Genomic DNA, 24,392 nt, shown 5'->3' on the forward strand with positions numbered 1-24,392 from the left:
CTTCATTGCCAACTGAACTCTAAACACAGGGATCAGTGATCCTGATACTGTTTCTGGGGAATGTGACTGAAATCCCTCTGATGGGACATGAGACAAGAACCTTTGGTTGTCTGAAGGAGAAGTAGCTTCTGGATCTAGTTTTCTTTCTCTTCAAACTGCTTTTTTGCTACTTGCATGCTTTTGAGAGATTGAAAACTATAAAACTGGGCCAGGGGGAAAAACAACAACATTGGCACTTGTCATCCTCCTCTTCAAAATAGCAGAAAAACCATGAATTTAATACTCCTCTTGAGCACCAGTCCTATATTGCTAAGATTAAATCCTTCTGGCCAAATTTATATTTCAAATACACTGAAAGAATAAAAAGGATTCTAAAGAAGAATAATGGCTCAGGGTATAAAATGTATACTTCTTTATTTATACAAATAGGGTTTTAAAACAATCATATTTAAAAGAAATCTGCATTTTTACATTCACTGTCAGTGAGTTCCTGACAGAGAAGGCTGAGCATGATGATACATAGCAAGGTCCCACTGCAGGACAACAGTAGCTCAGGAAAGCACCATTTATTTGAGAAGCAGTAGGCAGGCTCTGGCATTCCTGTTGCACTGCTAGCAATGGGAAGTCTTAAACCTCTTCTTCCACAAGACTTCTTCAAATTCCCCCTGTTCATCAGCAGTGGCATCTTTGATTTGCTGGTACTTGGACACCGGGTCATTGATGTTGCTTTCAACCTCAGTGAACTCCATCTCATCCATGCCCTCACCTGTATACCAGTGCAAGAATGCCTTGTGCTGCAACATGGCACTGAACTGCTCTGAGGTGTGCTTGAAGGGTTCCTGGATGGCCGTGTTGTTGCCAATGAATGTGGCCAACATCGTGAGGCCATGTGTGGGGATGTCACACACAAGTGTCTTCACGTTGTTGGGGATCCATTCTGTAAAGTAGCTGCTGTTCTTGTTCTGCAAGTTGAGCATCTGCTCATCCACCTCCTTCATGGACATGCGGCCTCGGAAGATGGCAGCCGCTGTCAGGTAGAAGCCATGGCGGGGATCACAGGTGACCATCGTGTTCTTGGTGTAAACATCTGCTGGGTGAGCTTGGGCACTGAGAGAGCATTGTACTGCTGGCTGGCACGGCTAGTCAGGGGTGCAAGGCCAGGCATGAAGAAGCGCAGGCAGGGCAAGGACACCGTGTTCACAGCCAGCTTGCGCAGGTCTGCATTCAGCTGGGCAGGGAAGCGCAGGCAGGTGATGACCTTGATCATGGTAGCCAACACCAGGTGGTTCAGGTCTCCATAGGTGGGCATGGGCAGCTTCAGAGTGCAAAAGCAGATGTCATACAGGGCCTTGTTGTCAATGCATAACGTTTCATCTGCATTTTCCACCAACTGGTGGACAGACAAGATGGTGTTGTAGGGTTAGGTGAGGATGATAGGGTTAGGTGGATAAAGGCTCAGCCCAGCACTGGGAACTAGAGTGTCTGGATGTTAGGGAGGAGGGGTGCCCGTTAGCCATCTCCCATGGACTATGATGACATATCAAATATGAAGTTGTCTGGTCTGAAACTCTGGCCAAATGGTTCCAATCTCACTGAGTCTAAGGTGCCAGTGTCCAACATCTTGGGCAAGGGCATGACACTGAAGGTGTTCATGATGCTGTCTGGGAACTCCTCTCGGATCTTGTTGAGAATCAGGGTGCCCATGCCTGACCTGGTGCCACCTCCCAGGGAGTAGGCCAGCTAGAAACCCTGGAGACAGACACACCTTTCTGCTCACCACTTCCAGCACTGACTCCACCAGCTCGGTTCCCTCTGTGTAGTGGCCCTTGGCCCAGTTATTGCCTGCTCTGTTCTGGCCTATCAGACACAAAGACATGATGAGACACATACTCCAGGAATAATGACTTTGCTATATGCATTGTGAAGACTATAGGCTCCTCTGAGCAACTTTGGCTATTATTTTAGATACACTGGTGAAATAAAGGAAATGTTTTCTTTTTTGGGGTCCAGTCGTGGGCTTGAACTCTGGGCCTGGGCGCTGTCCCTCAGCTCTTCAGCTCAAGGCTAGTGCTCTACCACTTAAGCCACAGCACCACTTCTGGCTTTTTTTCCTGATTATATGGTGCTGAGGAATCGAACCCAGGGCCTCATGCATGCAAGGCAAGCACGGTACTGCTGAGCCACCTTCCTAGCCCCCAGGAAATGTTTTCAATGTATCTGGGACCCTACAAATCAACCAGGTTCTAAAGAAAGTAAAGACAATGTGGAGGAAGATACATTTTAACCCAAACCACGTACTTCTAAAAATGAACAGAGCCTGGTGATGGGAAGGGGTCTTAGTGGTAGAGTGCTTGCCTCACATGCACAAGGCCCTGGGATCGATTCCTCAACACCACATAAACAGAAAAAGCCAGAAGGGATGCTGTGGTTCAAGCGGTAGAGTGCTTGCCTTGAGCTGAAGAGCTGAGGTACAGTGCTCAGGCCCAGAGTTCAAGCCCCACGACCGACCAAAAAAAATGAACAGAGCCTGCCTCAATACTGGAAAAGTACTTACTTTCACAGGAGGAACAGGAGAACAGAATGGTCAGAGGGAAGCTAAGCTGCAGGCACTTGTCTGCACCTTGCTCACACATAGCTGTGCTTTGATTTCTGGTGTCCTGAAATGGTTCCCTGTTATTGCCAGGTATTTGAAAGGGCCAGCAGCGCTGAAACCTTGTTGGAGGCGTTCCCTGCTCGCTGTTCATTCCCTTCAGAGGCTGTTTGCAGACTGGTATTTATCTGTGCTGATTGAGTGGACAGGGACATGACTCCCGTGGACTGAAATAGGTGGGTTAGGTGAGGATGATATCTAGATGAATAAAGGCTCAGGTCAGCTCTGGGAACTGGAGTGTCTGGATGTTACGAAGGAGGGGTGCCTGTTAGCCATCTTCTATGGACCATGCTGACGTACTAAATATGAAGTGTCTGGTCTGAAACTCTATGGTTCTGATCCTACTAAGTCTAAGGTGCCAGGCTCTAGGTCCACCATGATGGCCCGAGGAACATATTTGTTGCCTGTGGGAACAAGAGTTGACTTGGGCCTATACTTGACAAGGAACTTAGGAGCAGAGCTTATGATTCTAAGTGGCTCTCAGCATTCATTATAGAAATTACAGCATTTCAGACATGGAAACAGAAAAGATATCTTGAGAATGAATCACCATGCAAGAGGCTTCAGCAACTTTAAGGACGTTTGCAGTTGTCTATTTCCATGCATTTTATTCCTTTGCTTTGGGCATGGTGGCTGAAATCTCAGCTACTCAGGAGGCAAAGATGAGCATCAGGCTTTGAGTCTAATGGGGCAAAAGAAAGATGACAACACCTTTTTTTTGTTGTTGTTGTTCATGGTGGGGCTTGAACTCTGGGCCTGGGCACTGTCCCTCAGCTCTTCAGCTCAAGGCTAGCACTCTATCACTTGAGCCACAGTCCAACTTTCAGTTTTCTGAGTTGTTTATTGTAGATAAGGTTCTCAGGAACTTTCCTGCCCAGGCTGGATTTGAACGATGATTCTCATTTCTCAGCCTCCTGAGTAGCTAGGATTATTGGTGTGAGTCATCATTGCCTATCAGCAAGAAGCTTTCTCTTTTTTGTTAATTTTATTTTTATTGTAAAGGTGCTGTATAGAGGAGTTACAGTTACATGAGTAAGGAAATGAGAACATTTATTGTCGAACATTGTTACCCACTCCTTTGTTGTTCTCCCACTATCCCTTCCCTTCCCCAATTAAAAGTAGCTAGGTGCAGAGCACCAGTGGCTCATGCCTATAATCTTAGCAACTATGTAGTTGGAGATCATCACTGTTCAAAGCCAGCCTGGGCAGGAAAGTCTGTGAGACTCTTATCTCCAATAAACTGATAGAAAACCAGAAATGGCACTGTGGCTTAAGTGGTAGGGCTGCTTGTCTTGAACAGAAGAGTTGGGGCACAGTGCATAGGCCCAGAGTTTAAGTGCCACTGCCGACAAAAAAACAAACAAATAAAACAAAAGAGCCAGGTGTGGCTCTTCAGCAAGTAGATGTAGGGGAAATTCAAGTATAATGCTTTCCTGGGGAAAATACATAAAATTCATATTTCTTGTGTTATAATTTTTCAATAATTGTTATCAAATAGCACATTTCCCTGTATTCAAATACTCAGAGCAACCTTGGGCAATTACTTGCAATTTGCCATTTAACCTGATTTTTCAAAAGGGATATCAGTTAAAATGATATAAGCATGAGTTTGAGACTGCCCCCTTCCTAAACAATGACATGAAGAAAACAGGCCATCCTGCCTGATATACAGGATCTAATAAAGACACAACATAAAATACTGTTCATAGCAGTGACACAATTCCACACAACGACTCTCAACCAAGGAACCACAAGATTAAAGTCTTATATCTTACTTAAGCAATATCACCACAAAATACGAAGGTGAGGACATCCCCAAATGTAGATCTATAAAACTCAAATACATTAAATAGCTCTGTCCTTTTGTTTGCACTTTTTCATTGGTTTATTACACAGGAAAACCAATTATCTACGATTCTGTTTGTATACAATGATGTAGAATGGAAACTCTTTATATAAAATTAAATGAATTTCACATTGACAGTTACAAAAACTGACAATCTACTCTGTAGACTTCAGTAAGGTTGTTTGTATTAGGAAAGACAATATATATCACTTAAAAGCAGTGTTTACACATTATTATTGGGTTTTTCTACATCACAACAATGTTTTTTACTTTAAAAACCTTAAAAAGAATTTATTGTTGGCTAAGTATTCATATTCAAAATGCTGAAGTCCAGAAGTGTTATAGATTTCAGGGTGAGACACTTTATTTATGCTTTATGATTTGGACTATTCACATATATATTAGTGACTGAACATCCCTCTTTAAAATTTTAAAATTTTCAATTTCAAAATTTTTTTTTAGAAATTTAATCTGTATTTTAAAGAGGGCAATGCAACTGGGCTCTGGTTGCTGAAGGGTGAAATTCTAGCTACTCAAAAGTCTGAGATCTTAGGATCGCAGATTGAAGCCAGCTGGGGCAGGAAATTCTGGGAGACTCTCATTTCCAAGAAACTACCTGAAATAGTTGGTGTCATGCCACTTCCTGCGGAGTCTGCATGAGATAGCCTTAGACAAAGAGCTTTAAGGAAGCATGCCTGCAGGAAGGGGGTGTTGGTTCAAGGCTTCCCATACACTTGGCTGCACCTTTATAGCCTCTACCTTTATTCTTACTATATTCTTCTTGGCTGTACATTCATTGCTTTTATTCTCGTTTTGGCTATTTTTCTATTGATCCGTGAACAGAGCATGTTGTTTCTTTCCAGTCCAATAGAGATGACTTCTCTAAATAATAAAGACTAGGACCAAAGATTAAATGTGGGCGATGCCCCAATCAATCATCTGATGTGACGCTGCCTCCAAAAACTCCTACAACTTCACAAGCGGTTTTGCGGCTCACGCATAGTAAACATAAAAACTTAAAATTTCCAAATATGTTACAACAAGCAGAATTAATTAATTAAACTAAGCTAGAAGGAGTTATCCCAGAAGCCCAGAGAGTTCTAAAAAAAGGAACCCCTGGTAATAAAAGGAAAAGAAAGATTGAAGAGATGAAGGACAATGCCTATGCCCAGAGTTGAAGCCCCATGACAAAAAAAAAAAATCCAGGTGTGGCTAGTCAGCAAGTACAGGTAGGGGGAATTCAGTAAAAGGCTTTCCTGAGGAAATTCTCAAGTGTATACTCAAAAATTAAAACAAAATATATGGTGGAGGGGCTCAGGTGGATACAGCACTTGACTTACAAGATTGAGGCCCCAAATTCGAACTACAATACCACCCTAAGAAAGGCAGGAACTCCTTCCTTGTCATTAGTATTCCCCAGGGACCTATTCTGCCACAGTATTGGAAGCCAGACAGGAGACACTCACTAGCTGCCTCGTTGTAATATACCTCGATTCTCTGCAGCTGTAAGCTGCTGTCTACATAATAGTTGCCAGTGCAGTCAATGTTGTGCTCATCGCTTAGCATTTCCCAAAACTGAGATGGAACTAGAAGTGTATTATGGCCTAGAATGTTAACTGTCCAAACAATGGATTTTAAAATAACTATAAGAAATCCAAGTCCTGTTGACACAAATATTTTTGTAAAAAAATTAATTTTTTAAATTAAAAAAAGCACAAAAATTGATGGCATTTTAGTTTTGTTAATCTCTTTGCTATCTGGCTGAATAGAAGACATCTGGGTTCTCCTATGTTTATTCTATCTTACGGGATACCATATTCTGTTTGGATTCTATGATGAGAACCTGGCCTTATATGGACATGAAATTGCCAAAGCAGTAACTTGAAGACTCAGCTAGAAGGGTCTCCAGAACCCCAAGGGTCCTCAGAGCATACACCGACAACCACGGATTTAGAAAACACCCAACTTAAGGGAACTGAGATAGGGCATGAAAACTCAGAGAAATTTGCATTAAGGTTGATGAACTGTTCTCAATTATCTAATACTCATCAGTTGACAAAAAGGGAATCCTCTGTATCTGTCAGCTCAAAGACACTGCACTCCTTTCTTTCAAATCAGACCAAAAATGCATTAGTCTATTCCCAGGAAACTAAGTACAATGACTTGAGTCTCAGGTAAGACTAAGACATGCAAGGGATTTGAAACCACCCCAGCCTTGCTTAAAAAACCACACCCACCTGGGCCACACAAATTAGGGAAATTGGGGAAACTATCTGGGGGACTTGATTTCTAGGAGGTTAGGGACTACTATGGAGCCCCACCTACCTCAGCCTAGACATGACCACCACCACCTGCACCCTCCAACCCCGTCCTCTTCCTCCTTATCCCCCTAAATTTGAGACTAGGATCCTAGGCCAGTGTCATGCTCCCCTTTGAGCCAATCTGGTTGCCACAGTGGCTTGCCTGTATGTACACGATCTCCCTCACGGTGTAGGGCTGCAAAGCAGTTGGATGCGTGTCCTCAGCAGTGGTGTACACCGAGGAAAACAGGTAGGGCTGGGGAGCAGGAATCTGACACAGCCAACTCAGATCCCCATTTAAACCTCTGGTTGTTATGGGGCAGAGGAGATGGGGTGGACTTGATAGGCAGAGCCAGCAGGTGCTCCAACTCAGTCTGCCTACTGCTGGGTAGTCAGAGATAGCTACCTGTTATCACTTAGCCCTGGCATCCAGCTGTCAGCCTCAAGTCAATTAGCACAGCTGCCACTCTATTTGGAACCTCTTGCCACACTGCCATCCACCTCCCACCCTGACTCACAAGAGAGGCTGAACCCTGGGATCCAGGAAGCAAGAGGAGGGGCTTCCTCTACACAAGGTACTTGTGCCAGAAGCCAAGAACAAGCCTACCATCTATTTTTGATAGGAGGGCCTAGAACTGAAGGGGCACGTTCTGTTGGATTCCATGACTGATTTCCATTCTGGGAAGAGTCAGGGGCTTAGGGCCTTGCCTTCATACTCAAGTTTTCTTTTCTTTTCTCTTAAAAGCAGCTTGCTTTATTACTTAAGCCATAGGTCTACTACAGTCTACTTTTTGTTTCATTTGGCTTCTGCTCCAAGAGTGAGAACTCAGCTCCTGCTCTGTGTGTGTGTGTGTGTGTGTGTGTGTGTGTGTGTGTGTGTGTTTGGCTGGAGTTAGGCACGTTGGTGTTAGGGCTTGAAATTAAGGCCTGGTGACTCTTTCTGAGATTTTTACTATTATTGAGATTAGGTGATTACCTAAATTTCTCTTATTTCAGAATATTGTGGAATAGTGATATTTAGTTGAAGTCACAAACATACTTTAACCTTCACAATGCAAATTGTCATTATTATGGTCGATAAAGTTTGTGAATTCTATAAGCTTTGACAATACAATTCTATAAGCTTTGACAATACAATTATTTCTTCCAGGTGATATATACATTTCTTTCCTTTTGCTTATTGTAAGACGTTCTGTCTTTCATTCTCATTCCTCTCCTCTCTTTCTGAGGTTTTATTGATTTACTTAGTTAACTGAAGGGTAGATGGCTCTACTACTTGAGCCACAGCTAAACTTCTCCCTTTTTTAAGTGATTAATATGAGGCAAGAATTCCATGGGTAGTCCAGGGCAGTACAGAGAGGCTTGAAATCTGAGGATCAGAGTTCAAAGTCAGCCTGGGCAGGAAAGTCAATGAGCCTCTTATCTCCAGTCAACCTAATAGGTGGAAGATAGTAGAGCTGTAGCCTTGAGCAAAACACTTCAATTTTAAGTCCCTCGACTGAACACACTGAAGCAAGTTTCATGGACTTTCCTGTCCAGTATGGCTTTGAACCATGACCTACAGATTTCTGTTTCCTTAGCATTCAGAATTATAAGTGTGAGTCAACATTTACAAATCTTTAATTACCTCTTCTTTCACCTTTTCAGTTATTTATTATTTCTTTCTTTTTGGCATTTGTTATTAGGCACTAGCTATTATGCTGATTTTTTGTTTCCCTTGAAACTAACATGACCTACAACTTTGACCACAGGTAAACTACAGGCTGTTTTTCTTTTTTGCAGCTCTTTTTCTAGGGCTTAAACTCAGGTCACAGTGACTGAGGTTCTATTTTTTTTTAATTGAGTAGTGGTTCTTAGGTCTTGAAATTAAGTCATGATGACTTTCCTTGAGGTTTATTTATTTTTACCTTAATAGTAGCTGGTTTCACTACTTGAGCCACAGCTCAACTTTTGCATTTTTTTGTGGTTAATAGGAGATTAGAATATCAATAGAAAGTCAAGAGCATTACAGAAAGGACTGAAATCTGAGAATCATGTTTCAATGCCAGTCTTGGGCAAGAAAGTCAATGAGACAATTATCTCTAATAACCACCTAGAGGTTGGAAGAAGTAGACCTGTAGCCATGAGCAAAACATAGCAAGTTCAAGCCCCCATACTGAACACAGTAAAATATGTCTCCTGTACTTTCCTGCCTGGGCTGGCTTGAACCAAAGTCCTCAGTTTTCAGTAATCTGAGCAGGTAGAATTACAGTTTTGATTTAGAAGGCCTTAATATGCTCCCTTTCCACCTTTTCATTTATTTGATTGTCCCTTCCCCCTTTTTCAAAGTTCATGTCCTTTATTATTAGGGCCTACTCATTTATGCTCAGTATTTAATTAATTAATTTATTGATATTGTCAGTTTTGGGGCTTGAACTCAATGCCTAGGAACTGTCCATCAGGGACACAGCAGGCACACTACTATTTTCAGACATAGTGCCACTTCTACTTAGTTGGAAAAAACAGTCACCAGGGGACCTTTTAGCCGAGGCTGGCTTCCAAATGTGATTCTCAGATCCAAGCTTCCTGAGTAGCAAGGATTACAGGCATGAGCCAGAGGCACCTGGCTTGTTTTTTTTAGATCAAAACTAGCAGGCTCTATATTTAGGCCACACTACTTCACTGTCCATGAGATTTTTGGCCTTTTGTTTTTTGCTCAAAGCTAGCAGGAACAAAAACTCAACTCCTGAGGTCTTTTTTTGGCGGGGGGAGGAGGCTTGAATTCAAGGCCTAGTGACTCTCGCTGAGGGTGGTTTTGTTTTGTTTTGGGTATTTTGTTTTTCATTTCAAAGCTAGCAGGCTCTACTACTTGAGCCTCAGCTCAACTTCCGCCTCTATTTTTCTTTTAGTGGTTAATAGTAAATAAGAGTCCCATGGGAACCAAGGCACTACACAGTATCCTAAAATCTAAGGATTACAGATTAAAGCCAGCCTGGGCTAGAAAGTCCATCAGTCTCATCTCCAATTCAGCACATGATACAGGAAGTAGTATTTTTAAACTTGAGTAAAAACCCTCAAGTTCAAGCCCATGTCTAGCACACTCAAAAAGAAGTTAGTTGGACTTTCCTGCCCAGGCTGGATTCGAACTGTGATCTTTACATTTCAGCTTGGATTAAAGATATGAGTCTATATTATAAAAAACTAATTGGCTCTTTTCTTCTTCAAATACATTTATTTATTTGTTGGTTCTCTGTCTTGTTTTTAGGGCCTCACCAATCCTGCTGAAGGATAGAATGCTCTAAAACTTTAGTAACAGTTGCAATTTGGTTCATTTTTTGGTTTTGGTGGTTAGTAGGAGGTAAGTATAGACACTCCCACAAGGTCCTGACTTATACTGATTGCGGTTCATTGTCAGGAGACAAGGAAAGTTCATGAGACTCTTATCTCAAATTAACCTCCAAAAGATTGGAAATGGTCAAGCAAAAACTTGTAGATCATATCCCAGAAAGGAACACACACACACTCATACACACACACACACACACACACACACACACACACACACACACACACACAATGGGCTTTCCTGTCCTGGTTGGCTTGGAATAGTAATGCTCAATTTCAGTGTTTGGAGTAGCTAGAATTTCAAGTGTGAGCCACCAGTTTCTTGTTAATTTTTATCATTTTTAAGACTCTTTGTGCTCTCTTGCACTTTTTAAAAAAATTTATTTTGTGGTAGTCTTAGTGCTAGATCTGTTTTTCACTTACCTTTTTTAAAACTTTTTTTCTTAGCTTTTTCTTAGCTTTTTTTATGCTCAAGGTTGCTGCTCTACCACTTCAGCCACAGTTCCACTTCTTTTTGCTGATTAGTTGGGAATAGGAGGCTCATTGATTTTCCTGCCCAGGCTGGCTGTGAACCACAGTCCTCAGGTTTGAGGATACTGTGTAGTGCCCTTGGCTTCCTGTGGGAAACTTCTGTCCTATTTACCACCAGAAGATAAAGAGTGTGGGGCAGAAGTTGATCTGTGGTTCAAATAAGAGAGCCTGCTAGCTTTGAATTAAAAAAAAATACTTGGAAGTCTAATTCTGGTACTAATTGTACACTATTCAAACAAAACAAAACAAAAAAACAAAAACAACTTATGCACAGTGACCAGGTAATAAGGATTCCTAACTGATAACCTGAACTCATTTCCCAAAGCCTTTTTTAGATATATATGGTCATTTGTGTCAGCAGAGGAGAGATTAAAGAACAAGGCTTTACAGGCCAGTTACTCAGGACTTGGAAATCAGGATCCATTGGCAAAGCTTTTCAGAAAATGACTAAAAACTCACTCTTCACAATTCCAAATGGTTCTTCCCTCTGTGCAAGGGAAAGAGGGATGAGAAGGAAGAAATATGGGAACTAAGAACCCTCAAACAAGGTAAGTTATGTTAACTTTATTAGATAAAGTAAAACATAGGTGTATGGTGTGCAATCCAGAAAAGGACATGTCACCTCTGTGTGGATCCCAGTTAATTTAGTTAATCGATGGTAAGGAGTAAAACCCACTATTGTATTTATAGAAAGGAGGTACATGGCAGGCAAGTCAGTTCACTAACCTCAAGGATTTTGAACATAAAGGAGTGAAAGTGTTGACTCTGTTTGGGTAACAGGAAGGAACAGAGCTGAGGAGGACTGAGATGTGCAGACATTCCCCAAGAAAGATCTCACTGACATCAAGTCTTCAGATGCATGCTGGTTGCCAGTGGCTTATGCCTGTAATCCTACTCAGAAGGCTTAGATCTGAGGATTGTGGTTTGAAGCCATCTGGGATAAGAAAGTTTGTAAGTCCTTTATGTTTTACAACTCAAGAATATTCATATTTGTTGCTAATTGCAACCCAAGGCAGTGCAATAGGATACCAAGCTGAAGAAAATTAGAAAATACACGGACAGGTATAGAGAAAAAGAAAAAAAAAATCAATGAGGACCTGGGGTCCCAAGGCTTACTGGCACTTGGGCCCCAGGTCATACAAGCAATCATATTTATTTGGATTCACACTGGGAAGGTTACCATGGATACATGCAAAAATGAAGCTTCTATATTGCAATCAGAACCACCACAGTGAGTGAGAAACACTGGTTCCCTTTTTGTTTTGAGAAAGGAGAATGCAACCTAGAGAAAATCCAGACATTTGGTCTATTTTATCTAGCTTCCTAGGTTAAGTTGTCAATTCTTTTACCTCCCAGGCTTCAAGGCCTTTAAAGCACTATGGAAGGGGGCAATAGCTTAACACTCTCCACAGCTGTGCTTTTTTTTTAAATTGTGAAAATACCATACAGAGGAGTTACAATTACATTGACAAGATAGTGAGTACATTTCTTATCAAGCATTGTTGCCTCCTCCTTTGTTTCCCCTTACCATCCCTTCCCCTCTCAACCCCCCTTCCTTACCCCCACCCCCTACCGAAGTTGTAAAGTTCATTTTTCAACATAACATCTTATACATTTCATTGTTTTAATGGGGTCACCTGTAACCCTATTTATATATTTGTTTTTTTTTTATTGTGAAAATACCATACAGAGGAGTTACAATTGCATGGGCAAGATAATGAGTACATTTCTTATCAAGCATTGCTGCCTCCTCCTTTGTTTTCCCTTCCTATCCCTTCCCATCTCCCATCCCTCCCCATGTCGCGCCCCCCACCCCTCCCTCCAGCTCTTCCTACCTCCCCCTCAAAGTTGTAAAGTTCGCTTTTCGACATAACGTGTTGTACATCTCATTCATGCAATGGGTCCACCAGTATCCCTATTTAAACAATTTGTTTTTTTTCCTTCCTTTCCACAAATTATACCAACATCAACTACAGTGAAAGCAGGGCTAATTCCATGGGGAGGTACATACAAAGCAACAAAGAAATCATTTTATAAATATGTTGGAAACAATCTCAAGAAAGAAAAAAAAACCATTTGAATCCTTATCTTGGGGTTCATTTCACCTAACATCAACTTGTCTGACAGTTTCTGTTTGTCTCAGACATATACTAGTTATTTCAAATAAGGGAAACCATGGGACTTATATTTCTTTGGGCCTGGCTTACTTCACAGAGCTGTGTTTTAACCTTTGCATAGTCAGCTCTCAGCTTTCTGAGTACTATTCAGGTGATGTTCCAACTTCTCAAACCTTTTCCAGGTTCAACAGCTCAGCTTGAGTCTCCTACACCTATTAATATTAATAGTATGGATTACAAACAGTAAAAAGAGAAAAATAACATTATACATTTAAACAGAAATAACTGACTTCATTCATTTATACAGGACAAAAAATTTAGCACTGCTGTTTAAGTCACTAATAACACTTTTTTAAGATATACTTTCATGGCTTTCATAAAACTTCCTATATAGTCCTTAGAGTGTCTTTTTACCTCCTATTTTTATTTATTGCATTTGCATAGTAGTATATCATCCTTAAAATCATATCACCTCATAATTAAAGTTTATCTTGTAAGTAAATACTTGTGAGACTTCAATAAAATATCAAAAAAGCTGAAAGTGGAGCTGTGGCTTAAGAGCTATAGTACAAGCCTTGAGCAAAAGAGGCTCAGGGGCACTGTCCAGACCCAAAGTTGAATCTCTAGTGTCCACACATACACCCCCCCCACCCCAGACCCCACACACAATCAGATGATAATGTCTACGAAGTTCTTCCTTAGGATGATCTTGGTGATGTCATCAACTGTATCAAGTTTCTCTCTCTTACATGCCTTTGTGGTAGTAGACAGCAGAGTCACTGTAGTATAACACATGTCTAAGACCTGGCATTAGCAAAGGCTATCATGTAACATATCCAACATATAGTCCAGCTCTCTTGATGGTAGATCTGCACATCTTGGGAATTGATGGGACCCATGTATTCTTCAACTAGCTTTCCCATCCTCTGTGCCACCTGCTGCAATGATTCATTATCCACACCAAATAGGCTTTCATAACCTTTCCCTAATTATCTGAATACTGGATGCCAGAGATGTCACGGAGACACTCTGTGGCTATTCCCCTCCCTGACAGTCCATTTTACCTCCTATGCTCTCCTCACAGATGTGGGCAATGGTCTCTGAGAGACTTCGTGCCTGATCTTGGAGAGATTTAGTTTTATTGTATCCATAAGCTTTGGGAAATCATGCAGTGAAGGTCCAGGTTAGGAACATAGCTCCTCCTTCTGGAGGTTTTCCTGTATGTTCTCTTGGCCATTGAACAGAAGTGGGGTCTCTGAAAGGGAACTTATATGGTGTTCTCTGTCTGTCTTGGTCCATATAACATAGAACCACTTTCCCATCCCTTTAATGATTTAGACATGCTCCATGTGATTTGTGCTGCACTGCTCTCAATGTAGTAACAATGTAGAGGACACAACTGGATGTTGTGTGGATAGCTGTCCATACTTGGGCATGAGTCCCCTTCCAGGCAGGACCCATAACTCCATGCTGGGAAAGTGAGAGGAAGATTAGCTGGCTTATATCTGTGTAATCTGAATGACCCCAGGAGGCATTGAGGCCTCCTCTTCATGCCCATGGCCCCTCAGCATATTGATAAAGAATGACACACCATGCCCAATCATCACCAAAATGCTCACCTGGTCCTGGGCATTATCACCACCGTCTCACCCACTTCTAGCAAATTCTCTTTTTCAAGGCCTTGCCAATCCTCCTCCTTGCATTCTCAGTTAAAATACTGCTGTCCATGAATAAAGAGCAGAAGACAAGGAAACAGGTACCCTAGGGAAAGTAAATACTGGACCTCTTCCATGGTGAGAAGATAATGCAACCTGCAACTATAGAATAGCGAAGGAGTTAAGATGGTTGTGCACACAGTTTGTGCAGAAAAAATGCCAGACCTAGTATGCCCTGTTCAGAGTTTCAGTCCATAATCGTCTCTAACAAGGACATCTCAGGTACAGATAAACCAAGTTCATAGTGTCTTTCCTTCTTTTATTCTGTGCCTTTCTGGGGCTTGCACTCAGGAAATGGATATTATCCCTGTAGTTTATGTTTTTCCCCTCAAGGCTACTGCTTTACCACTGGAGCCACAACTCTACTTCTAGGTTTTTTTGTACATAATTGGAGATAAAAGTCGTATAGGCTTTCCTACCCAAGTTGGCTTCAATCACTGATCCTCAGCCTCATGAATAGCTAGGATTACAGGCTTGGCCACTGAGCCTGGCAGCAATACTCTTCCTTTTTTATTTCCTTTTCTTTTTTTTTTTTGTAAGTTATGGGCCTGAATTCTGGGCTTGGGCACTGTCCCTCATCTCTTCAGATCAAGGCTAGTGCTCTACCACTTGAGCCACAGTGTGCCTTCCAGCTTTCTTTCTGCTTATATGGTACTGAAGAATTGAATTCAGGGCCTCATGAATGCAAGGAAAGCACTCTACCATTGAGCCACCTTCCCAGACTCATCTTTCCTTTTCTTAAAAAAATATTATTAGGAATATGACGTTCAGAGGGGTAACAGTTAAGTCAGTTAAATTAAACAGTTGTCAGGTAATGAATACATTTTTTGGGGACAATTACACCCCTTCCCTTGCTCTCAGTTTATCCCTTCCACTGTGGCTTTTTTGTGGTTAACTGGAGATAAGAGTCTTCCAGACTTTGCTGCCCAGGGTGACTTTGAACCACAATCCTCAGACATCAGTCTGCTGATGTGCTAGGATTAGAGGCTTGAACTTTAAAGTCAGGATGACTGTTCTGAAGATTGTTCTATATTGCCTATGGGCTGTGGGCCTGAATGGACTTAGGCAGTGAATGCCAGGCAGGTCTGTCATCCGGAAGCATGTGTCCTACTTAAGCCTGACTGGCTCTCAGAACAGATAGGTGATGCTTTCAGAGCAAGAACCAGTGTGTACTAGCTCAACAGAAGTCCTCACTATATTTATCTCATTCAACAACTACTGGGTTGCTTATATTATCAATACTTTCTTAAGAACATTTGTATTGTAAGATTGAAGTAACTACAGATTTGTAATGGCCTAGGAATATATGTGTGTTATCAGATTTAATATCCAAACTACATAACTGCTCTGAATCATGTTTTATTTATCTTAAAGTAGTTCTTGAATAATACTCTTTATTAGTAATGATATTATTAATATAAGTATTAAAGTTCTTCAAACAAGTTTCTCTTATTAGATGAATCCTTACAGTGACATTGATATTACTTTCTTTTTTGGGGGGGGGTCCAGTCGTGGGGCCTGAACTCTGGGACTGGGCGCTGTCCCTCAGCTCTTCAGCTCAAGGCTAGTGCTCTACCACTTGAGCCATAGCGCCACTTCCAGCTTTTTTCTTATGTGGTGCTGAGGAATCAAACCCAGGGCCGCGAGCATGCAAGGCAAGTGCTCTACCACTGAGCCACCTTCCCAGCCCCAAAGATTCTTTTTTTTTTTTTTGGCTGGCCGTGGGGCTTGAACTCTGGGCCTGGGCGCTGTCCCTCAGCTCTTCAGCTCAAGGCGAGCGCTCTACCACTTAAGCTACAGCGCCACTTCTTACAGTGACATTGAAAGCATCTTCTGGAGCAGCAATGGAAAAGATACTTGGTGAATACTAAGAATGAGGGATGAGAAGTGTGAAAAACAGAACTAAGAGACTTACAAGTGTGACTGGGAAACATCTTCCACAGAGCAGAATCCCAGACTTTTGAAGGTTAGTCGGTCTGAGAATAGGTCTTCAACCAGTTCACGTGATCACATGGGTAAGTCTCAATGTTGCCACATAGATATTATTTTGATTCCTATATGAAACACTCATGTCTGATGGGGTTTCACAACACCAGATTTATGAAAGTTTGCTGTCTTTTTTCCTTCAATATTACTTCACACTTCAATATTGAGTGCATTTTTTCTTTTAAAACATGAAAATTCAACACCATCTTTTGGACTGAGGTGTTTCCTGTCTCCCTAAAAATAGCTCTGTTATTTAAGAGGCTTCCTGACAGGTTCCAGTGCCTCACTTCTTTAATACTAGCTACTCATGAGGCTGGGATTTGAAGATCAGAGTTGAAGCCTGCCATGGTAGGAGAGTCCATCAGAATCTCATCTCCAATCAATTAACAAAAAAGCCAGAAGTGGAGCTGTGGATGAAGTGATAGAGCAGCAAAAAAGGCATAAGGGCAGGTTGCACTCAGCCTCAGCCTAAGCCCCAGCCCAGCCTTCAGGCACACACACACACACACACACACACACACACATACACACACACACACACACACACACACGTGTCTTCCTGCCAGGCTTGTCCATGGGGTCCCATTAAATCGTTGGAGACCTGTCTTTAAATGGACTCACCCTTGTATTCACATTAATGTGGAAATTGGCTCTCAGTCACCTATAGATCTATTGGTTCAGGTTGTGTATTTTGCATCCCACTTCCTCTGCTTGTTTTCTGAGGTGAGTTTTGTAGCTCAAAACAGCTGTCCATACACTTCAAGATGCTGCTTATGGTCCCAGGGCCTGCATTCACACTCCAAATGGAAAAATAAAATATAACCTGAGACACTCTGCTTACTTTGAGGACCATCTATCCAGGCAAGGGCAGCTCCCTATGAATGGCATACTGGAAGCCAGGCTCAGGGTGTTCAAACAGACAGAAGCGAGGTGTGGAGGGCTTGAGTTGTTCTGAGGAAAAGCAGAGAATGGAGGAAGACAGAGAAACTGGGAAAAGACAATCTACCTTCCCATGTTTCCTTGCAGTTCCTGATCAATAGTATAACCTTTGCTAATTGTTCTGCTGTGTGTGTGTGTGTGTGTGTGTGTGTGTGTGTGTGTGTCTCCGTGAATGTTTGCATGTACACAGTAGTTCTGGGCCTTGAATTCAAGGGCTGGGCACTGGGATGTCAGGATGAATGTGAGCAAGTATATCATATGCGTGTGTGGAAGTAACTCCATCAAACCTCTCAGTGTGTGCAACTAGTATATACTAATGAAAGTGAAAAAATGATTAAGCAATGCTCAAACTCCTTCCTAAGCTATTTAGAGATAACTTTAAAAAGTATGAGAAAGCATTGTTGGTAGGGGATATGAAAACAGCTAGTTAAAACTATGGGATTATTCAAGCCAGGTCCTAGTGGCTCATACTTGTACTCCTAGATGCTCAGGAAGCTGAGAACTAAGGATCATTATTTGAAACCTGCCTAAGCTGGAAAGTTATGACACTCTATATAAGATATACTACTCAGAAAAAGCTCAAAGTGGTGCTCTGGGACTCAAGCGGTAGAGTGCCCTAAGTTCAAACCACAGGACTGGCAGAAAAAAAAGAAACAGTCCAAACTTAAGATGTCTAGGGAGTTTTAGAATAAATATCCTATAAAAACAAGTTACTATATCTTGGGGTTCATTTGTTGTTGTTGTTTTAGATTTATTATGTAAGTGTTTGGTTTCCTTTGTATATTCTTCCCCCTGTGGTATATCCCCTGTTGTCACTGTGCTTGACTTTGATACCCTGCATCTTGTAGATACATTTTTCTAATTTGGGGAGGGGAAGGGAAATAACAAAATGCTAAAACAAGGACACAGGATGACCCGTTGCAACAATGACACCCATAAGACAGTATGTTGGAAATGAACTTTACAACTTCGGGTGGGGAGGGGAGGAGTGTGGGAGGTGGGGAAGGTAAGGGATAGTGGAAGATAAACAAGGGAAGGGGTAACAATGCTTGACCAGAAATGTACTCATTGCCTTATTTATGTAACTCTAACCCCTCTATAGACTCTTTACAATAAAATAAAATTTAAAAAATGAAAAATAACTAGTTACAGCTAAAGTAGGAAAGGAAAAAAAAACCTTTCACCCACTGGCCTGTGGCAACAGTAATTAGAAATATACAGTCAGTACAAATAAATTGCAATCCCCCTACAGATTCATGCCTATGGCTACTTCACCTTCTTTGTCCCCAGGGGAAAGTCAGGAGAAATCAGTACAAGCTTCCTATCCTGTGACTACTCAATACCTGTACCAAGATTGTCATCTGTAGGATATCAGATGGAAAAAGTCAACATTCCTTCCAAAAGGGTCTCAAATGAGTCTTATAAACCATAGCCTCCTACTGTCCTGATTTAAATCTTATTTCCCTTCCCAAGCTACAAATACATATAAACTTGTGGAGGCCTCTAGAGAGATGGACAAAGACTTATAAAATATATACTATATTTCACACCTGTAGAAAACTAAAACTAGATCCTTATATAGCACCCTGCAACAGAATCAACTCCAAATGGATCGAAGACCTTGGAGTCAAAGCAGATAGCCTGAAAACATTTCAGGAAGGAAGAGGAAAACCTCTAGGTCTCCTTGGCACATGCCGAAAATTTCTTAATAAAGGCCCAGAAACACATAAAATCATAGAAAGGTTGGACAAATGGAATTGCGTGAAACTGCAGAGCTTCTGCATGGCAAAGGACATAGCTAGCAAGATCAATAGAAAGCCCAAGTACTGGGAGAAGATCTTCACTAGCCATACAATGGACAAGGGTCTCATATCTAAAATATATTTAGAACTCAAAAAATTAAATTCCCCAAAAACCAATCCTCAAAGAAACAACTGCCCCATGAATAAGTGGGCTAAAGACTTAAAGAGAAAGGTCTCTGAAGAGGAAATAGGAATGGCCAATAGACACATGAAGAATAAAAATGAAAATCAAGACAATGTTGAGATTCCACCTCACCCCAGTTAGAATGGCTATAATCAAGAACTCTAATAATAACAGATGATGGAGGGGATGTGGTCAAAAAGGAACCTTACTGCATTGTTGGTGGGAGTGTAAACTTGTTCATCCACTTTGGAAAGCAGTATGGATATTCTTCAATAGACTCCACATAGAGCTTCCCTATGACCCAGAAATCCCACTTTTGAGCATTTACCCAAATGATCGCAAACAAGGCTATATTAAAGCTACCAGCACAATTGTTTATTGCAGCATTATTTACCATAGCTAGGATATGGAACCAACCCAGGTGTCCCTCAGTAGATAAATGGATCAAGAAAATGTGACATATATATGTATATATACATATATATATATATATATATAATACACACACACACACACACACACACACACACACACACACACATACACACGTACACAATGGAATTCTATGCCTCCATTAGAATTACATCACCCCACTTGTTAGGAAATAGAAAGACTTGGAAAAAATTATATTAAGTGAAGTAGGCCAGGCCCCCCCAAAATGTAGGTCTTATAGTTTCCCTTTTTTTCAATATCTAGTATATGTCTAGGACAAGAAGAAAAAATCAAAAGCTATGTACATATGACCATATAGGATGATGTTAAGTGAAATAAACCTCAAGATAGTAACTCAAGTGCTTTTTTCTTTCTTGCTATTGTTTTTAACATATTTATAATGTACTATGTGATTTTTTTTGTTTCTCTGGTATGTTCTTCCTCCAGGGTATTACTCTGTATTCACTGTATTTGTTTCTGGTGACCTGCGTCTTATATGTACATAACAAGATGTTTAAATAAGGATACAGTTTAACCCATTGTAACAATGAGATGTACAAAACACTATGTTGAAAACAAACTTTACAACATTTGTGGTGGATGGGAGGGGTTGGGAAGGTGGGGAGGGAAGGGATGTTTGGGGAAAAAGAAAGGAGGAGGTGACAATGCTCACTAGGAAATGTGCCCACTACTTTACTCATGTAACTGTAAACCTTCTGTACAATATTTTTACACTAAAAATATTTTAAAAACAGCTTAAAGAATATATACTATGTTTCAATAAATTGAAAGAGGATTCATAAAAGGCATGTTTTGAATTTTATTTTTAAAATAAAATGAGGGCTGGGAAGGTTGCTTAGGGGTAGAGTGATTGTCATGCATGCATAAGGCCCCGAGTTCCATTACTCATCACCACATAAGTCGGAAAAAGCCAGAAGTGGTGCTGTGGCTCAAATGGTAAAGCACTATCCTTCATCTAAAGAGCTGAGGGACAGTGACCAGGCCCAGATTTCAGAGTTCAGGCCCCATGACTGACAAAATGAAAGAGAGAAAGAAAGAAAGAAAGAAAGAAAGAAAGAAAGAAAGAAAGAAAGAAAGAAAGAAAGAAAGAAAGGAAGGAAGGAAGGAAGGAAGGAAGGAAGGGAGGAAGAGAGGAAGGGAGGAAGGGAGGGAGGGAGGGAGGGAGGAAGGAAGGGAGGGAAGGAGGGAGGAAGAAAGTTGAGATAGTGTCCAGGGCCAAAGTTCAAGCCCTGAAAAAGTACCCCCTCACCAAACACAAAATCATACACAGGGCTGAGATTCAGCTTAGCAACTTACCATGCATGAGTTTTGATCCCTAAAACAAGGAAAGGGAGGGATTGGGTGAGGGAAGAGAGAGGGAGGGAGAAAAGTATAGGGAGAAATAACAGCATATAGAAAAGAGGGTAGCTCTGCATAATAAATGATATTCACTAGGGTACATGGTCAGGCAAACATTTTCTGTAAAGGAACAGAGTAAGTACATCCAGGCCTTGGGAGTCACATGATATGCCTTAAGTATTCCATTCTTCTGTGGCAGTGTGACAGGGGACACAGATAAAATGAATGCATTATAACTTTACTAACATTCACTGAAACTTGAATTCTATTTTTATTTGAAATATGGCTAGTGTAAATGTGTGTCTGAATTTTTAATTTTATGTAATTTTGCTTACTGTAAGTATTGTCACTTACAACTTTGTGGCTGGCTACTCCACTGAGTAGAACAAGTCTGGCCTCTGATGAAGTCTTAGAGCACCTCCAAAGTAATCCAGGAATACAAGCCACGGAAGTCACTCAGCTTTTTGGTAGTCACAGTAAGAAACAGTAAAATAAGAAAATAAATAAAACCTTCAATTAAAAACACCAAAGGAGCTTTAATAAAAATTCAGCAAAATTTATCTAGTATTTAAAGCTTAATCCTCAGATTTCAGCATTCTGAGTAGCTAGGATTACAAATGTGAACTACTCTCATGTGTTTGTTAGTTTTTTAAATACCAAGTCAGCCTTGTTACTTACCTGGCACTTGTTACTTACCTGGCAGGGGAGATACTATGATCATGAAGATGGTTTTCCCAGGGCCAGGCTTATCTATTGCACTTCAGATGTGCTGACCCCTGAGATTTCCCCAAATGTGGGAAATTCGACTGTATAATTTGTGGTAGTGGGGGACTGTGTTAGTTCTCTCCACTGGATAGATAGATAGATAGATAGATAGATAGATAGATAGATAGATAGATAGATAGATAGATAGATAGATAGATAGATAGATAGCATTGTATTTTATATTGGCCTCATCTGCTTTCCTGCACTCAGCAGTCACTTGGTCCTAAGGACTACTATAAAGGATGAGGTACCTCTAGGACTACTTTGTAGTTGCTAGGAACTACAAGGAGTAGGGAAATCAGCTACAACTCACCATGAGAAAATAAATGAGGAAGTTGGGTGCAGGTGGCTTACACATGTAATCCTGAGATCTGAGGATTGCAGTTCAAAGCCAGCCCATATAGGAAAGCTCATGAGATTCTTATCCTCAATTAACCACCAGAAAACCAGAAGTGGGCTCTGGCTCAAGTGGTAGAGCACTTCACTTGAGCTGATGAGCTCAGGGACAGTACCCAGAGTTCAAGTCCTATGACTTACAAATAAAAAGAAAGAAAACAAATGAGTGACCAGAGCCAATGGCTCATACCTGTAATTCTAGCTAGTTAGAAGGCTGAGATCTGAGGATCAAGGTTCAACACCAGCCTAGGAAGGAAAATCTATGAGATTCTTATTTCCAATTAACCACTGAAAACCGTAAGTGACAATGTAACTCAAAATGGTAGAGCACTATCCTTGAGCACAAAAGATCAGGGACAGGATCCAGGACCTGAGTTCAAGCCCCACAACCGACCAAAAAACAAAAAAAAAGGAATGAGAAGCCACCTTAATGAAATAGCTAGGCAAGTACAATATACAGAATAACTCCTCCCTTCCTTCTTTTCTTCCTTCTATTCCTTCACATCCTTTCCCCCTTTCTATCCTAGAACTTAAACTCAGGGCCTCATGCATTTTAGGTAGGTACTTTACCAGATGAGCCATACACCTGCTTTTTTTGGCTTTAGTTATTTTTCTTTCTTTCTTTCTTTTTTTTTGGGGGGGGAGTCCAGTCGTGGAGCCTGAACTCTGGGCCTGGGCACTGTCCCTCAACTCTTCACTTGAGCCACAGCGCCACTTCTGGCTTTTTTCTTTTTGCTTATGTGGTGCTGAGGAATCGAACCCAGGGCCTCAGGCATGCAAGGCAAGCACTCTACCACTGACCACCTTCCCAGCCCTCATTTTTCTTTTGTTGGTTATGTAACTTGAACTCTGTGCCTGGGTGTTGTCCCTGAGTTCTTCAGCCCAAGGTGAAGGCTCTATTGTTTGAGCCACAGTACCACTTCTGGTTTTCTAGTGGTTTATTGGAGATATGAGTCTCACTGGGCTGCCTGGCCTGGCTTTGATCTGTGATCTTCAGATTTCAGCCTCCTGCGTGGCTAAGATTACAGGCATGAGCCACCTGCGCCTGGCTTGGCTTTAGCTATTTTTGTGGTAGGGTTTTATGTCTATGACCAGACCAGCATGGACCATAATCCTTCTTTTTACCCTTTCTGAGTAGATGAAATAAGAAGCACAATGCATTGGGTTCAATATTGATTGAGATCCAATATTTTGAATGCTTTTCCTGGGCTAACATCAAATCATAATCCTCTCTGTATCTGTCAAGACCCAGCAGCTAGCATTACAAGTGTGAGCTCCCATCCCTGGCTCAAATTTCTGATGACTAAAACATCTGAACAGAGTTTTAATAATTTTAAATGTTGAATTTGGGGGCAATCTGTGCTCTTACTTGCCTAGTTGCAAATTGCACCAAAAATTCCAAATATTAACTTTTGATTTCCTAGAGTACATTAAATAAGCAGATAAACTTTAAAAAGCAATTAACTAAAGAAAAAAGCTAAACAGAATACATCCTTACCATTGTAACTTTGGACTAACACCTTGTCAATCATTGCTTCCATCATAGGTTTTTGTCTGGGCAGTATATGCCATACACGGATCATCCCACCCCCAAGGTTGTGGGCTAAACAGCCTATATCCACAGGAGTGAAAGCCAGGCTCTAGGCAAACACACCAAAGGAAGGCAGGGTCCAGCAGCATTGTACGTGGCAATGTCCCAACATATGACCCAAAGTTTTAGGGCAGCTTAAATAAAGCTTTTTCCTTAGGAATAATACTGTATTAAGGCATACCTCTTCTTCTGGGTTTATCACTGCTTAATTGGAGACAAGTCTCATGGACTTTCTGCTTGGGCTGGCCTGAAATCATGTTCCTCAGATCTCAGCCTCCTAAGCAGCAAGGATTATAGGCATGAGCTACCAATGTCTAAATTGATTATTCCTTTAATAAAAATCAAAATGGCTACAGTATGGTTTAACAGAGAGCTTGAATCCTTTTCTGAGCCTTATAAATTTTCTGACTAGAAGCAGAATGACAAACTGACATATGGGAAACATTGTACCATATTAAACCATTTTTCAGAAGAGTATCTGGCTCATCAATTTGGCTCTTGTCCTCCTATTCTAA

The 24,392-nt window shown here is 41.2% G+C and overlaps 1 non-coding gene and 1 pseudogene across 1 annotated transcript; one reads left to right on the forward strand and one right to left on the reverse strand.

Moving 5' to 3' along the window:
- Positions 1–611: 611 nt before the first annotated feature.
- The window catches only part of LOC122128390, a 74,594-nt pseudogene continuing 50,813 nt past the window's right edge, over positions 612–24,392 (reverse strand).
- On the forward strand, positions 21,814–21,977 carry LOC122095020. Its single transcript, XR_006144997.1, has one exon. It is a non-coding gene; the product is annotated as a U1 spliceosomal RNA (small nuclear RNA).

Source organism: Dipodomys spectabilis, unplaced genomic scaffold (assembly GCF_019054845.1).
Source record: "Dipodomys spectabilis isolate Male_0828 unplaced genomic scaffold, ASM1905484v1 ptg000012l, whole genome shotgun sequence".
In the NCBI taxonomy this organism is placed as follows: Eukaryota; Metazoa; Chordata; class Mammalia; order Rodentia; family Heteromyidae; genus Dipodomys; species Dipodomys spectabilis.